Raw genomic sequence first — 18,275 nt, 5'->3', positions numbered from 1 at the left:
AGAAGATGAGGATTGAGAATGGACAAGTACTCAACACATTGTGTGCAAAACATTTTATTTGTGCACAGATATTAGGAACAAATATAAATATCCAGTGCATCATGTTAACATGTACATTCAAGAATTCACAGAATTATCTATATTTTTGGTATTTGGAAATTGAAAAAGGCAAACAGACACATCAACATAAGAACTTAATATAGTTAGCTGTTACAAAAACCAAAATGCATATCGACCCCATGCCATTTCTACATGTCACAAATTCAAAAAGCAATGTCCAAATCAGATCAGATTTACACAAACTCTGAAAACAGTGTTTGGAGGGGATACAGGGGAGAAGAAACATGTTAAGAAAAATATGTGTGCTATAAACTAGTAAATTGATAACTTAAAAAATATACACAGTAGGCCTACATTATACATTCCAATCACCAACATTGTTATATATACACAATGGCACAAAGTATATATATTAACAATGTTACAAACGGGTTGAAAATATGGTCCGTTATGGCATCCCGGCAAAATAAATAGTGGGGGTGTGCTTACCGGTAAAACGTGAGCKTATCACAATTAATACAACATGCCCAAAAAAACTATAGGTTATTACAGAAGTATTTAACATTACTGCATGTTTGCCACATCAAATTGTGGCTGCACAGTGCACTGTTGGGTTTTGGATGCTGAAATGATTTTGTGAGTGGACGTATGTGCGCGGGTAGCCTACAAGGAGCGTATTTGATGAAAACATCATGACTGGTTGTGTTCATGCCACATTAAACGGCATAGGCGGCGTGCCATAAGGCTAGGGGAAGCTTTCCCTAAAGTAAATTGAATTAAATTGCCGAAAGTATATGGCCTAATTTAGCTTACTCCTGTCTATACATAAATAAAAGCATTCAAAATAGGCTATTACACCAGAAAGCATGATTTGGCCACAGAGGATTATTAGTTAAAAACAAACAACCTGTGGATTGTTTTCAATCGCATCGCCTACAGTCGGAAGGATCCGACCATTTGGACAGTGCAGGCTGCAAATAACAAAATAGATGATTGGGTTACTACTGTCAGTGAAAAGCAGAGACCCAACCAGGCATATCGCAATATTTAAAAATACAATCGCGGAAAAACTGTTTGGAAAGCAAATGGCTATTGCTGTAAAGAGATGACAATTAAAATATCTGTCTTTTAATTATCAAAAAATTCTTATGCTACTGTTCGCTCAATTAAGTTACCTTATTGGCACCAGCGGAGAACATCGGCCATATCCCGGTGTGTGCATATTCACTGTATTTGTCAATGGGTCAGTGCCACTTTTAGTTTTTATTGGTCTGTTTGTCAGTGTTAGCAGAGTAGGCTACCCTGTACTTTATGTGGGATTCAAAAAATGCTTGCTCGCACCTGGGTGTCCCATACCGGTAAAAATGTTAATCTACGTTCACCCCTGGTTTACAATGTACATGGTTCTATCTGAACTCTCAATAACTGCCTTTAAAGATTCACACAAAATTCAAATATCATTGTGAGAAACTCAAGGCAAAAGACAAATTTGTAAAATGAGTTTATATCCATCTTAATATTCTTCTCTCCAATTCTATGTAATCAATCATTTTCTGTGTCCCCCTGCTGTCTGCATTGTGTTCCACACCTGCTGCAATGTGAGAGAATTATAATTTAGATTGTTGTGCACAAATCAGCCACAACACTACATCCTGTAAAATAGGTGTCTTTGCAGGGGGAGGTAATAAAATAATGATTGAGCCACAATCCATTTTGGGTATGACATAATATAAAATCAAAATCACTTTGATGTAGGTGTTAGTTCTCCATGACTCTTGGTTGTCTTGCTGCGGCCTAGGGCTGTGCTGGAGGGCTACCATTGGTCTCATCGTCCATTTCCTGCTCTGTCTGTCTGTCCTGTCCTCCCTCTTCCGTCTGTCCGTTCTGCTCAACCTGTAGCTGCTCAAACTCTGCATCTAGGTAATCCAGAGAATCGTTTCCCGGCTTGTGAGAGACCTTGCCCCACTGTTTCTCTGTTGCTAGCCACGGTTTCATACAGCTCTGCCGACCTGGGGAACAGGTCCTGGAGGAGTCTGTAGGAGGAAGTAGAGGAAAGGCCGGGGGGGGGGGGGGGGTATAGTCAGACAAGCTAGGGGGTCCCTTAATATGCATTACAACAACAAAAAAGTTCTCATCTCATTGTCTGAGAACAATTACATCCATCATCTCCCAGATTTGGGGGTTAGGGATCGGTCAGAGGCTCACTTATAGATGGGCATGGCTATGTGCTCCATGAAGCTTGTCTGCAGCTCTGGGATGTAGGCCTTCTCCCTGTCCATCATCTCACTGGGACGGTTCCCCATAGCCTTCTCCTGCAGCCACAAGCACAGGGACACACTCTCACACAGAGGAAATCGTAAAAGTCCCTGTACCACATGGAGACAGAAAACAATATGAGGCATACCATGTTGGGCATGCAATAAAAAGATTCCATACATACCAGATCTCCTTGAGAAAAGAATTCCTTGTAAATAAGTCCCTGAAACAAAAACAGACATGCGTTTCATGTGAACATACTGCATGGAGGCCTACACCATCTTACTAAGACCAATAAAAGTGATCTAAATGTGATAAAAAAGGTGAAAACACCGTTGGTTATTAAAGGAGTGAGATCTGAGTGGGTTCTTACTGCGATCTTCCAGGTGGTCTTCCAGTCCTTGGTCTGGTCAGAGAGGTCACAGGAGGTCATGATCAGGCACAGTAGCAGGTTATGGTGCTGAGGGTCTTTAGTGTTGTAGCCCACTGGAAGACACAACAGACAGTATGATTATAATAAGAAATGGAAGAGAAATTAAGTGCTATCTTTCATAAGACACTGAGACAGGATGTAGGGGGATAACTTACCGTCGGCCATTTTCTGCAGATCCTTCAGGATCCGTAGGTGATGAGCCAAGTCTGTGGCTAGGATGATGTCCCTCATCAGGTCAAGCATCCTCTGGTAGTCCTGGCAATCAAAAAAACAATGTGGAAACAGAGTCAAAATAGTATAACACCAACTAAAAAACCTTGAGAAAAGAGTACAGTCCTTACATTGCCTTTTGTTTTACCTTTCTAGATAACTTTTCAAAGATGTTGCAGCCCTGGGTGTTGAGTATGGCAATCGTCTGAGCAAAGTGGTGCCTCTGGAAATGAGAGCCAATTCAATGTCAGTGGTGAGGTTGCAATTATATTTCATATCCACTCGAGGGCAGAAACGACCCAGTGCACCATCGAGCCATGGTTTTGCCTAGGGAGAACCTAGTCAGTTGCACAACTGAATGCATTCAATGGAAATTTTTCGTCCACATTTAACACAAACCCGCTGAATCAGAGAGGTGCGGGTGGCTGCCTTAATTGACATCCATGTCATCGGCTCCTAAGGATGAGGGACATGCATAATACCATTCTGATTCATTAAGTATTTGTGTTTACCTCCAGCACAGATCCCTCAGAACTATACAGGCCAGCCAACACAGATTTCTGGAAAAAAGAAGACAGAAGAGCGTGTTTGTGTAATACACTTTTCTGTGGCAGTTGGTATGATATACAGTGCATTTGGAAAGTATTCAGACTCCTTGACTTTTTCCATATTTTGTTACGTTACAGCCTTACTCTAAAATGGATTAACAAACAAGTATCCCTCAATCTACAAACAATACCCCATAATGACAAAGCAAAAACAGGTTTTTAAAATGTTTGCAAATGTATTAAAAAGCACCTTTGGCAGGGATCACAGCCTCAACTCTTCTTGTGTATGACACTATAAGCTTGGCACACCTGTATTTGGGGAGTTTCTCCCATTTCTTCTCTGCAGATCCTCAAGCTCTGTCAGGTTGGATGGGGAGGTTTGCTGCACAGCCATTTTCAAGTCTCGCAAGAGATGTTTGATCGGGATCAAGTCCGGGCTCTGGCTGGGCCACTCAAGGACATTCAGAGACTGGTCCCGAAGCCACTCCTGCATTGTCTTGGCTTTGTGCTTAGGGTCGTTGTCCTGTTGGAAGAGAACATATGCCTCAGTATGAGGTCCTGAGCGCTCTGGAGCAGGTTTTTATTAAGAATCTCTATACTTCACTGTTCATCTTTCCCTCGTTCCTTACTAGTCTCCCAGTCTCTTCCTCTGAAAAACATCCCCACAGCATGATGCTGCCACCACCATGCTTCACCGTAGGGATGGTGCCAGGTTTCCTCCAGATGTGACGCTTGGCACTCAGGCAAAATAGTTCAATCCTGGTTTCATCAGACCAGAGAATCTTGTTTCTCATGGTTAGAGAGTTGTTTAGGTGCCTTTTGGCAAACTCCAAGCGACCTATCGCACCTTTTACTYAGGAGTGGCTTCTGTTTGGCCGTTCTACCACAAAGGCCTGATTGGTGGAGTGCTGCAGCGATGGTTGTCCTTCTGGAAGGTTCTCCCATCTCCACAGAGGAACACTAGAGCTCTGTCAGTGACCATCGGGTTCTTGGTCACCTCCCTGACCAAGGCCCTTCTCCCCCGATTGCTCTGATTGGCCGGGCGGCCAGCTCTAGGAAGAGTCTTGGTGGTTCCACACTTCTTCCATTTAAGAATGATGGAGGCCACTGTGTTCTTGCGGACCTTCAATGCTGCAGAAATGTTGTGCCTCGACACAATCCTGTCTCGGAGCTCTACGGACAATTCCTTTGACCTCATGGCTCGGTTTTTGCTCTGACATGCACTGTCAACTGTGGGGCCTTATATAGACAGGTGTGTGGCTTTCCAAATAATGTCCAATCAATTGAATTTACCACAGATGGACTCCAATCGAGTTGTAGAAACATCTCAATGATGATCAATGGAAACCGGATGCACCTGAGCTCAATTTCGTGTCTCATAGCAAAAGGTCTGAATACTGTAAATAAGGTATTCCTGTTTTTTATTTGGAATATATTTGCAAAAATTTCTAAACCTGTTTTCGCTTTGTCATTATGGGGTATTGTGTGTAAATTCAGGAAAAAAAATGTTTTAATACATTTTAGAATAAGGCTGTAACATAACAAAATGTGGAAAAGGGGACGGGGTCTGAATTCTTTCCAAATGCACTGTAGATATACATACAGCATAGGATTCTGTGTGTTTGTGGTATGTGGGATCTTACCGATGCCACCTGGAAGGAGTTGTTGGTCCCTCTGTGGTCCAAGTCATGACACATGCAGGACACAAAAAGAGCAAACATCTCGATGTCTCTGAAACAAGAGAACGCTACGGTGTGAGTTTAGGTGTTCATGAGTGTGTTTCACTTTGCTGTAGCAAAGTTTGTAAATGCTTATCTCTGTGTGTTCATACTCTAGGTAGTTGGAGAGCTCCAGGTTCTTGCAGAGGAGGTAGCAAAAATGAGAGACTGAGAATGCGTGCATCCAGTTGTGATATGGGGGATCCCTGTAGCCTCTCTTCACCATCAGACAGAACCTGGCCAGCATGTGCATGTTGATCTTGTAGGTGTTTATGAAGCCCATGTCCTCAAACATGCTGATAATGGCCTGAAAGCAGGAGGCATGATCAAGAGACATGAGAAAAAAATCAATTATACTACCAGTGTATTTCTCCAGGAGTGTGTGTTGATTGTCTCACCGTGGGTGTGCTGTCGTCTGACAGGGAGCGAGGTGTGTAGGTGAAGCTGGAGAAGCTGGGGTAGATTTCCCCTACAGGCTGGATTCCCACAGTCAGTAGCCGGGTCACTTCCTCCTCTGACACCTGACAGACAGGGTCAAAGGTCAGGACATTAACTGCCAAACATTACAAACTGACTGGATCTGCATTCATAGGTTGAAGAGATTAGTTGAATAGGTTGAAGAAGAGCTCTGATTGGATGCTTTACCATCATGTGGTACTTCATCATCTCATTAGCCAGCTGACTCCTAAACTGGGCTTCGTCGACCCTCTTATACAGGAGGGACTGGGGGAGGAACAGAGAGCACAGGAGTCATTCATCATGATGACAACATTGTTGTAGATGACACTAATGTGTCATCAACAATCTATCAATATCCTTACTCTATAGAAAAAAATATATGAGGTAATAATCAGTTATAAGGTCTAAAGGATACGCAAAGGGGATGCCTGTGCACTCACATGAGCGATGCTGATGCCACAGTATATGGAGAAGGCTGTGGCCAAGTCCTCATCCAGGCGGGTGAACCATGGTCCATTAGTCTTGTTGACCAGCTCAGCCACCCCAATCACTTCTGAATCAACAGAGAAAGAGAGGGAGAAAGAGAAAGATGATAGATGTATGTGTATAGATATAGATCAGAAATAGGGAGAGGGGTCGCGACCGGGAGGCTCATGGGGCGACGCACAATTGGCCCAGCGTCATCCGGGTTAGGAAGGTTTGGCCAGAAGGGATATCCTTGTCTCATGGTGCACTAGCGACTCCTGTGGCGGGCCGGGTGCAGTGCACGCTGACCAGGTAGCTAGGTGTACGGTGTTTCCTCCGACACATTGGTGCGGCTGGCTTCCGGGTTGGATGTGCGTTGTGTCAAGAAGCAGTGCGGCTTGGTTGGGTTGTGTTTCGGAGGACGCATGGCTCTCGACCTTCGCCTCTCCCGAGTCCATACGGGAGTTGCAGCGATGAGACAAGACAGTAACTACTACCAATTGGATACCACAAAATTGGGGAGAAAAAGGGGTAAAATAATACAAAAAGAAAAAAAGAAATAGGGAGAGGGGGAAATGGAGAGAGAAAGACAAAGAGAGACAGAGACAGACCTCCGTGTTCGTCCTTTATTGGGAAGCAGAGGATGTTGCGTGTCCTGAAGCCTGTGCTGTCGTCCACGGCGCGGTAGAAGAGAGGGTGGGAGTAGGCATCTATGATGTTGAGGATCTTCCCTGTGGTGGCCACATGGCCTGCTATGCCCTGATCAGCAGGAATACGCAGCTCTGTCTGAGACGAGAAGAAAAAGGCAATTATACTATGGAAATAACATCCATTTACAATTAAATGTTATCTTTTACTAAACTTAAAGTCTGTGGATTAGGGCTGTGATGTGAGTGAGTTTAGGATAAAGACCCACTTCCTCATTGATAACCACTCCTCCATCAAACACCTTGGCAACCAGCTCATGACTGACACTGTCCAACAGGAACACAGAACAACTGGAGGAGAGAAAGATGGGCCATATTAATCAGTGATACTAAGGCTGTGCTCGAATACCCATACTAACATACTGTATACTACATACTTAATGAGTATATATACAGTCGTGGCCAAAAGTTTTGAGAATGACACAAATATACATTTCCACAGATTTTGCTGCTTCAGTATCTTTAGATATTGTTGTCAGATGTTACTATGGAATACTGAAGTATAATTACAAGCAATTTATAAGTGTCAAAGGCTTCTATTGACAATTACATTGACAATTACATATTGATGCAATATTTGCAGTGTTGACCCTTCTTTTTCAAGACCTCTGCAATCTGCCCTGGCATGCTGTCAATTCACTTCTGGGCCACATCCTGACTGATGGCAGCCCATTCTTGCATAATCAATGCTTGGAGTTTGTCAGAATTTGTGGGGTTTTGTTTGTCCACCCGCCCCTTGAGGAATGACCACAAGTTATGGGGAGTTTCCTGGCCATTGACCCAAAATATCAATGTTTTGTTCCCTGTGCCACTTAGTTATCGCTTTTGCCTTATGGTAAGGTGCTCCATCATGTTGGAAAAGGCATTGTTCGTCACCAAACTGTGCCTGGATGGTTGGGAGAAGTTTCTCTCTGGGGATGTGTTGGTACCATTCTTTATTCATGGCTGCTTTCTTAGGCAAAATTGTGAGTGAGCCCACTCCCTTGGCTGAGAAGCAACCCCACACATGAATGATCTCAGGATGCTTTACTGTTGGCATGACACAGGACTGATGGTAGCGCTCACCTTGTCTTCTCCGGACAAGCTTTTTTTCCGGATGCCCCAAACAATCAGGAAAGGGGATTCATCAGAAAAATGACTTTACCCCAGTCCTCAGCAGTCCAATCCCTGTACCTTTTACAGAATATCAGTCTGTCCCTGATGATTTTCCTGGAGAGAAGTGGCTTCTTTGCTGCCCTTCTTGACAACAGGCCATCCTCCAAAAGTCTTCGCCTCACTGTGTTTGCAGATGCACTCACACCTGCCTGCTGCCATTCCTGAGCAAGCTCTGTACTGGTGGTGCCCCGATCCCACAGCTGAATCAACTTTAGGAGACGGTCCTGGCGCTTGCAGGACTTTCTTGAGCGCCCTGAAGCCTTCTTCACAACAATTGAACCACTCTCCTTGAAGTTCTTGATGATCCGATAAATGGTTGATTTAGGTGCAATCTTACTGGCAGCAATATCCTTGCCTGTGAAGCCCTTTTTGTGCAAAGCAATGACGACGGCATGTGTTTCCTTGCAGGTAACCATGGCTGACAGAGCAAGAACAATGATTCCAAGCACCACCCTCCTTTTGAAGCTTCCAGTCTGTTATTCAAACTCAATCAGCATGACAGAGTGATCTCCAGCCTTGTCCTCGTCAACACTCACACCTGTGTTAACGAGAGAATCACTGACATGATGTCAGCTGGTCCTTTTGTGGCAGGGCTGAAATGCATTGGAAATGTTTTTTGGGGATTCAGTTCATTTGCATGACAACGAGGGACTTTGCAATTAATTGCAATTCATCTGATCACTCTTCATAACATTCTGGAGTATATGCAAATTGCCATCATACAAACTGAGGCAGCAGACTTTATGAAAATTAATATTTGTGTCATTCTCAAAACTTTTGGCCACGACTGTTGTGGAGGATGAATCAGAATTAGTTGGGTAACATAGATAAATAATATGTTTTATTTACATAATATGCTTATGTGAGATACTTGTCATTAGAATGTATCCGTTTGGACTATAGTGTTGGCAGTTGCACATTTTTCTAAGCTGGGGCTCAGTCATTTGGGGCCCAGAGAGGGGAGAGGTCAGGCTTGTCTTTTACATGTCTCTAGTGCTATGCAGAATATCAGAAAGGGAAGAGGACAGGATGGAACATTGTCTTCATATGTGAATGTATCTGTTAAACCATGTGAAGGGGTGGTGTGATTAAGTGTGATTAAAGGGGAACCAATTACTTGTCTCCACAATGTCTGTGCGCAAGTCACTCCCCTCGGTGAGCTTGTCCAGGAGTGGGGTCAAGAGGGGGTTTACTTAAGATGGGAGTATCTAGAGTTGACAATTGAGTTATGCCATTGGATAAGGTAATAGTTTTGTACTATGAAGTACCAGGAAGGAGATTAGAACCTCGTCTTAGAGACCAAACTGAACGATAATTTATAGCGAATGCTATCTGGCTATGGGATACTCCTCTCTCAAGTAAAAGTATTTCTTTGTGAACTGTTCCTAAGATCTGTGGTTCATCATGTAAGTTGAGAGGGGTGTATCTTGGCTATAAAAGATCTTTGTATTCTTGTGTAGGGACTCTCAGAATTCATTATAGACACTGAATTGATCTGAGAGTCAAAGGGCTATTGTAAAGCTCATATTATTAAAGATGAAGTTTAAGTATAACTCTGACTGGTGTGTGGTTTGTAACTCTCCTCATTTGGTAATACAGGAAATTGCCACGATACTATTAGATCATTTTAGTATACTGTAAGCGAACGGTATCATTTCAGTTGAGCGTACTAGAGCTTTGCTTGTCTACCGGAAATTGATGCTGTTGCTATGCAACCTGTTGCTAGCTTGTTAGTATAACAAATGACTAACTAATTATTTTATGATTTTGGTTGTGTGTAAATTCAATCTGGAGTGCCAGAGTGCGCTCTGGGCGTTCGTAAGTCTCTAGAGTGTTGTCAGATTGTCCATTTGTAAATTCAGAGCGTTTCGCTTTTGTAGCATTCAATGGCAGTCAAGCACCCAAGCTAACTGGCTAACGTTGGCTAACTACTTCCAGACACAAATGAGAACACCTCACTCTGACCATTTTACTCACCCCAGCKCAGCTGGTTAAGCTGTTTTCATGTTATCCAGAGCGTTGGTGACTGTAACTGTACTGCTGGCAACAATATATATATATATATTTTTTWAATTCTTATTTACAATGACTGCCTTAATTACACTTATTTTGCCGACGTTTACTGACACCGGCCATATTCAACGGGTGTTGAGCGTTAGTAAATTCATCAGTTATTCTGCGGGAGAGTGCTCTGAAATCTGAGTAGATAGCCAGAATTAACAATGTCCATTGAAACGCACAATGACTCTACCACTTAGCTAAAAATGATGTAAATAATCAAGTCAATAAACATTGGGTGGTTAGTTAGATAGCATATAGTTAATATACTGCCTGGCAAGTTCGATGTATTAGTAGCCAACTAACGTTAGGTAACTGGCTAACATACCGATACATTCTGCTGTAATGCTATGCAGTTCATAAGGATAGCGTATCTAACAAATTGTCAAATTATTAGAAAAGTCATTACTTTATTACATTGCTCAACATTTTCTTAACATTTGTCATAATTAGTTAAATTAATGAATTTCTATCCACTCTCGTCCGATTTCTTTGCTTCGGCTGCATATTTTCCTCCATTTTCTTCAAATCTGAAAATGTCGTGAAGCCACGCCCATTTTCTGAAGAATTGTATTATGGACCCTAAAGGACCCTAAAGCACGGAAAGGACCCTAAAGCATTTATACTTCGTATTTTGGCGAATTTAGTACGACATCCGGGAACTTTGGCATACTAACTATATCCATACTATGACCTATAAGCATACTATAATTCACGTCACAAATAGTGCGGTTAGTATGAGTATTCGAACACAGCTTTAGGCTTTTGTTACAATGCTTGTGATAGCCTTATGGTAATACAGTACTTACATTTCTGCACTGGTGAGACTCCGTGCTTCTGCAATGATCTCTTTTAGCAGGACTGATACATCATCTGGAGACCGAGATATATAAATGTTGTTATAACAGCAAAAAATGATGCCTCACTGTGCTACTAAAACAAGGATAATAGGTAAAGTATGATACTTACCCAGGTGTGTGAAAAGGTTTTTAGCGACCTGAAGCAGTGCCTATATGAACACAGACAAACACAGGAAACAGTTGAGAAGACTAGAAGCGTATTTGTGGGCTAGCTAAAGATTCTCACCAAGTTAGGGATCGTGATGGACAAAGGGCAGTCACTCCGAGCAAGGCTCAGTAAATTGGGTGGTCAGTCCCTCAAAGTACTACTGAATTACTACATAAAACCTTGTCGCGCAGTAGTGACTATGTAGAGACTTGTAGGGATTGTAAAGTGAATGTGTAGTTTATGCATTACTCAAGATACACAAGTAGAGTTGTGTACTTTTCAGTAGGAAACAGTAGTGTTTCCAGTAGTAATCAGGTAGATTTTTACTACTTGATGTTAGTAGTAAATAAGTATCACAACACTACAGCCAGACTACACCGGCTTTTTGCGACCACAGAAGTACACAAAACAAGAAGTAGTTGGTTGTTGTTATCTAGCTACTTTTTGACAATCCTGAATGTAATCATCTTGTCACGTTCTGACCTTAGTTCCTTTGTTTTGTCTTTTGTTTTAGTATGGTCAGGGCGTGAGTTGGGTGGGTTGTCTATGTTAGTTTTTCTATGATTTTCTATTTCTGTGTTTGGCCTGATATGGTTCTCAATCAGAGGCAGCTGTCAATCGTTGTCCCTGATTGGGAACCATATTTAGGTAGCCTGTTTTCTGTTGGGTTTTGTGGGTGGTTATTTTCAGTCTTTGTGTGTCTGCACCAGACAGAACTGTTTTCGGGTTGTTTCTTTGTTATTTTGTTATTCAGTGTTTTGATGATTATTAAACATCATGAACACTTACCACGCTGCACCTTGGTCCTCACCTTCTTCCACCAACGACAGCCGTTACACATCTTTCATTCTTCGTCATCCTGTCTTTCATAGCCCTTGTGCTGTCACCATCTGTACGTTTAACTTTCCTTTATGTTTTATGAATACTTTCATGTAGTTGTTCAGCCATTTATATAACTTTTTACCACATCAAAAAGATTACTAGACAAAATGGTCTTAGCCATTAGCCATCATCCCAAACCATCTCAATTGGGTTGAGGTCGAGTGATTGTGGAGGCCAGGTCATCTGATGCAGCACTCCATCACTCTCCTTATTGGTCAAATAGCCCTTACATAGTCTGGAGGTGTGTTGGGTCATTGTCCTGTTGAAAAACAAATGATAGTCCCACTAAGCGCAAACCAGATGGGATGGCGTATCGCTGCAGAATGTTGTGGTAGCCATGCTGGTTAAGTGTGCCTTGAATTCTAAATAAATCACTGACAGTGTCACCAGCAAAGCACCCCCACATCATCACACCACCTCCATGCTTCATGGTGGAAACTACACATGCAGAGATCATCTGTTCACCTATTCTACTTCTCACAAAGACACTGCGGTTGGAACCAAAAATCTCAAATTTGGACTCATCAGACCAAAGAACAGATTTCCATTGGTCTAATGTCCATTGCTCATGTTTCTTGGCCTGAGCAAGTCTCTTCTTATTATTGGTGTCCTTTAGTAGTGGTTTCTTTGCAGCAATTTGACCATGAAGGCCTGATTCATGCAGTCGCCGCTGAAAAGTTGATCTTGAGATGTCTGTTACTTGAACTCTGTGAAGCATTTATTTGGGCTGCAATTTCTGAGGCTGGTAACTCTAATGAACGTATCCTCTGCAGCAGAGGTAACTCTGGGTCTTCCTTTCCTGTGGCAGTCCTCATGAGAGCCAGTTTCATCATAGTGCTTGATGTTTTTTGCTACTGTACTTGAATAAACTTTTAAAGTTCTTGACATTTTCTGGATTGACTGACCTTCATGTCTTAAAGTAATTGACTGTCATTTATCTTTGCTTATTTGTGCTGTTCTTGCCATAATATGGACCGTAATAGGGCTATCTTCTGTATACCACCCCTACCTTGTCACAGTTAACTGATTGTCTCAAACGCATTAAGAAGGAAACTAATTCCACAAATTAACAAGGCACACCTGTTAATTGAAATGCATTCCAGGTGACTACTTCATGAAGCTGGTTGAGAGAATGCAAAGTGTGCAAAGCTGTCATCGAGGCAAAGGGTGGCTACTTTGAAGAATCTCAAATAGAAAATATATTTAGATTATGTTTAGCACCTTTTTTGGTTACTACTATGTGTTATTTCATAGTTTTGATATCTCTACTATTATTCTACAATGTAGAAAATAGTAAAAATAAAGGAAAACCCTTGAATGAGTAGGTGTGTCTGAACTTTTGACTGGTACTGTAAATACTATGCATGCCAGTCTCTCTTGGCTAAGAGTTTAGGAGAGACTGACTGCATCCCTTATTTTATAATAAACGTGTTAAAGTCCAAATAGTTTGCATAGTCAACTTACACACAGCTCTGACACACACTTACCCCACCAGACATGCCACCAGGGGTCTTTTCACAGTCCCCAAATCCAGACCAAATTCAAGAAAGCATACCATTATTGCATGGAACTTCCTTCTATCTCATATTGCTCAAAATGAACAGCAACCCTGATTTTAAACTGATGAAGCAACATCTCACGACACAATGCCTCTCCCCTATTTGACCTAGATATGTTTTGTGTATGTATTGATATGTAGGCTATGTGTACCGTTTTTAAATTCATGTAGTTCTGTCCTTGAGCTGCTCTTGTTTATTAATGTTCTGTATTATGTCATGTTCCATGTTTTGTGTGGACCCCAGTAAAAGTAGCTGCTGCTTTCACAACAGCTAATGGGGATCCCAATAAAATACCAAATACCCAAAAGCTCAGTAGTTACATAGTCATTAATGAGGAATTATGTAGTGATTTGGGAAGGAATAATCTAGTGTTCTCCGGTAGTGAATTGTCCCAATTTACTACACAAATCACTACTGGTTTACTACACATCTCAATAYCAATCAAGTAGTAAAACAGTACATTTTGTGCAGATCTTGTGTAGTAGTGATGAGTAGTAATTCAGTAGTACTTTTTCATGAGGGGTGCAGTCAGGTAGCGTCTCCTTACCTGGCATTCATACTTGAGTCTCTGTTCCTTTTGGAAGGCCAATGTGCTGGTCAGTACTGAGGAAGTGTAGCAGAAACAGTGCTGCACTATGTGTTCATCCACTTCTGTGTGTCTGAAGAATGACAAGCGCACACACATTTTACAGCAAGACACGAACCTATGCAGCTATATATGCACGTACGCATACACTCAGACAGAAGTTTGCATGCTTATGCTAACACACACAGCTCTATACCTGTCTGCTCCTTTTTTGTTGAAGGCACAGGCAAGGGCCACAACCTTGGTGGTGGCCCGACACTCAACAGGAACACACAACATGGAGAGAACTTCAAATCCCAGAGTGCTGTTCAGCTGCTGGTGTTCCTCCTACAGTATCAGCCCAGAGAAGAGGGAAAAGGGGCAGAGATGTAGAGGACAGGACCATCAAACATATCCAAACGTACTACTGTTAACACTACAATACTGATCAGGGGACATTTCAGTGTTCTTACTTGAGTGACGTCTTGCAGGGAGATGCTCTTCCTCTTCTCCACAGCCTGACCAAGGTTGCCAAATGTCAGCTGGACCCCAGACAGACAGACAGACAGACAGACAGAGGGAGGGAGGGAGGGTCAGGCACACAGAGTGAGGGTCAGAGGCACAGGTGGTAATGTCAGAGGGATAGAAGGGCTGTGTTGTATAACTTACAGGGAAACTAATCTCCGCCTTCAGAACCTTGTCTCCAACTACCTGAGGAATAACAAAGACATCTAACAAACTTGTTTTTGTTTGAATTTTTGCACTTTTGCTTCATTTTAGAATATTGAATATTGTGTGTGTACATGTGTACCTGACAGAACAGCTGTTGGTTATCCTCTGATACCAGAAGTAAACAGCAGCACAATGAATGAGTCTGCTCCTCCAGCTGTGAAAACAACAATACAACCGATTCAGTCAAACAGTCACTCTGTGTATCAATCAAATGATCAACCAGCTTTTATAAATCAGTTTATTTCTGGTTCTGGACTCACATAACGGATTACTTTTAGTTGGAGGGTGGCAGCGTCCAGGTCATACAGCTCTCCTATAGTAGACAGTGAAAGAATCGACAAAGTCATTACACATAGTAATATATTCTTACCTACTATTATCCAATAGACTCAACAATGATGTGTCTATAGACGGCAGAATACAAGTGCTGGGCCCCATCGCACTATCATACCACAAAGCCTCAGGATCTGGTGGTCCAGTGCACTGTAGTCCACATCAGGTGTTGTCCTCCTGGTCAGGGATAGATATGATTTCCTGTTGACCTCTAACCCCTGGGTAAGCCTTTGATCCTGCAGGGCCTGGACTCTCTTACAGGCTACGGTGACCTGTGAGGAAAATCAGAGTTGTACCAGCAGTAGGCCTGCTGTCTCAGAATGTGATCGTATTAAAGGACTGGTGGGTCCGGAGAAGGACACTTCAAACTCACATGTCTCTCCAGGACATCAAGGCTTTGTTCCTGAGCTTTAGTGAGCTGTGTACAGCAAACCTTTCAGAATAGAGAAGACACCGTGTAAAAGGCAGTCATATTAAAGTGATATCTTTGATAATGTAAGGCAGAGAGATGAGAGGGTTATGAGGGCGGCAGGTAGCCTAGCAGTTAATAGTGTTAGGCCAGTAACAGAAAGGTTGCTGGTTCGAATCCCTGAGCCCACTAGGTGAAAAATCTACCGATGGGCCCTAGTCGCTAAATGTAAATGATGAGGAGCATGCTCACCAAGAGGAGGGCGGTAGTTACACTCTGGTCCAGGATTGGAATTATCAACACTGTGGTAGAGGTACAGAAGATGGATGGAAAAAGGATTGGGTGGAGAGGAGGAAAGTATTAGCCAGGAGGAGGACTGGGGACTGTTTTGAACTCTGTCGAATCTTTTAGAGTATAGTTGCTGTTGCTCACCCTGCAACACAGCCAGATACAAAAACACACACCTCTTTTGTCCTGCTGCAGTGGCTCTGTTAGTCTCTCTCTCTGTTGCTCCTGCAGCTCTGAGGAAGGAAGTCCTTCACACTGTACTCTCCTCTGCTGGACAACCACATCCCTTAGAAAGACAGAGATTTTATTGATTGAGGAACATCACAATGTCACTAGAGGGAAAATGAAGACTGAATTATCACGGTCTGAAGTACAGGTCAACTGGGCACCACATCAGCCCTGCCCATTACCTGAGTCTCCCCTCCTTCGGTAGCTCATGGGGTGGTTCTTCACACCACAAGCGTCCTGTCTCTGCATCTAATAGATAGACGTATACACTGTCCTATAATAGAGAAGGGGGGGGGGGCAGCCTGTTAGAGGGGGGAGAAAATGTGGTTGTAAAAAATTTATTGAAACATTATTTGGTCAAACATGTACAAGTGGGTGGTCTTTGATCTGTTTTGTGCCATTCACTCTGTTTCCTGTTTCTCTGTCAACCCTCCCCCCAGGGAGAATACAGTATGTTGCTGAATAGGATGGAGACAGACCATATATATAAATCATGATGGAGACAGTAGATACACACCACTTCATAAAAGACAGTCTGGAGAGCCTCTCTGATGGCATCCTGAAGGGAAGAGGAGTCTGTGACTGAGGCCAGTTGGAGCAATGCATACTGGGAAATAAAATAAGGGGATAGAATAATTAATACTGTGGTGACTTTGATGCACAGATACACAGAGAAGAAGGAGGAGGAGGAATGGGCTCTGGATGTTACTCACACAGAGCTGCCTCTCCAGTAGCTCATATTCACTGGAGACACATGCACTGTAGAGTACAGCCAGACCGACCAGTGACACTTACAACACACTCACCATTACATCAATCAATGCAGTATATTAGGCCTTATCTCAAAGGATGTAGCTGGGTCAATTCTCTAACTGTCAAACTGTGACTGACAACCCAACACTCAGCCTCCAGAAATTGTAAGACAGAATATAAAGTCAATTAAAGTAGACTATGTTATATTCATTGCATTACCAAAGGACATCCTGTGTTCCTTTATAATTTATCTAAATTATGGAAACTGGTTTTAATATTGTTTGATAGATGAATTTTTTTCAATGTCAACAGTTTAATGTTCACATGCACAGTGAATGCCCTGGAGAAGGGGCCTGTTTGATAGTGCTTTGTATCAGCTCGCACACACATGTACACATGCTTACATACACACACTTGTCACACAGGCAACCTTCACTTGCCTTAGAGTAAATTACAATCAGGTGTGGAGAAACAACTTCATCATACACAATGATACTCCTTAATCCCAGAAACCAGCGTGTGCTCAGTTAAACATCAAAAAACTCAAAGCATTGTATTTGGGACAAATAATTCACTAAACCCTAAACCTCAACTACATCTTATAATAAATAATGTGGAAATGAAGCAAGTTGAGGTGACTAAACTGCTTGGAGAACCCTGTATTGTAAACTGTCATGGTCAAAACATGTTGATACAACAGTAGGTAACAATGGGAAAAGTCTCTCCATAATAAAGCGCTGTCCTGCCTTTTTAACAACACTATCAACAAGACAGGTCCTACAGGCCCTAGTTTTGTTGCACCTGGACTACTGTTCAGTCATATGGTCAGGGGCCACAAAGAAGGACCCTTGTAAAATTACAATTAGCTCAGAACAGGGCAGCACGGCTGGCCCTTAAATGTACATATGGAGCTAACATTAATAATATGCATGTCAATCTCTCATGGCTCAAAGTGGAGGAGAGATTGACTTCATCACTACTTGTGTAAGAAGTGTTGACATGCTGTGTGCACCGAGGTGTCTGTTTAAACTACTAGCACACAACTCAGACACCCATGCATACCCCACAAGACATGCCACCAGAGGTCCCTTCACAGTCCCCAAGTCAAGAACAGACCACGGGAGGCGCACAGTACTACATAGAGCCATGGCTACATGGAACTCTATTTCACATCAGGTAACTGATGCAAGCAGTAGAATCACATTAGAAAAACAGATAAAAATACACCTTATGGAACAGTGGGGACTGTGAAGAGACACACACAGGTTCAGACACACATACACATGATAAGACACGCACTCTACACACACATACACATGGATTTTGTATTGTAGATATGTGGTAGTAGAGCAGTGGCCTGAGGGAACACACTTCATGTGTTGTGGAAAGTGTTATGAAATGTAATGTCATGCAATATTTTAAATTGTATATAACTAATGTTGCTGGACC

At 42.5% G+C, this 18,275-nt stretch overlaps 1 pseudogene; it reads right to left on the bottom strand.

Moving 5' to 3' along the window:
- Nucleotides 1-38: 38 nt before the first annotated feature.
- Nucleotides 39-18,275, bottom strand: part of LOC111981664 (cGMP-dependent 3',5'-cyclic phosphodiesterase-like) — a 35,926-nt pseudogene continuing 17,689 nt past the window's right edge.

Source organism: Salvelinus sp. IW2-2015, linkage group LG20 (assembly GCF_002910315.2).
Source record: "Salvelinus sp. IW2-2015 linkage group LG20, ASM291031v2, whole genome shotgun sequence".
Taxonomy (NCBI): Eukaryota; Metazoa; Chordata; class Actinopteri; order Salmoniformes; family Salmonidae; genus Salvelinus; species Salvelinus sp. IW2-2015.
The sequence above is the reverse complement of the archived record's forward strand: the minus strand, read 5'-3'. Positions and strand labels throughout refer to the sequence as shown.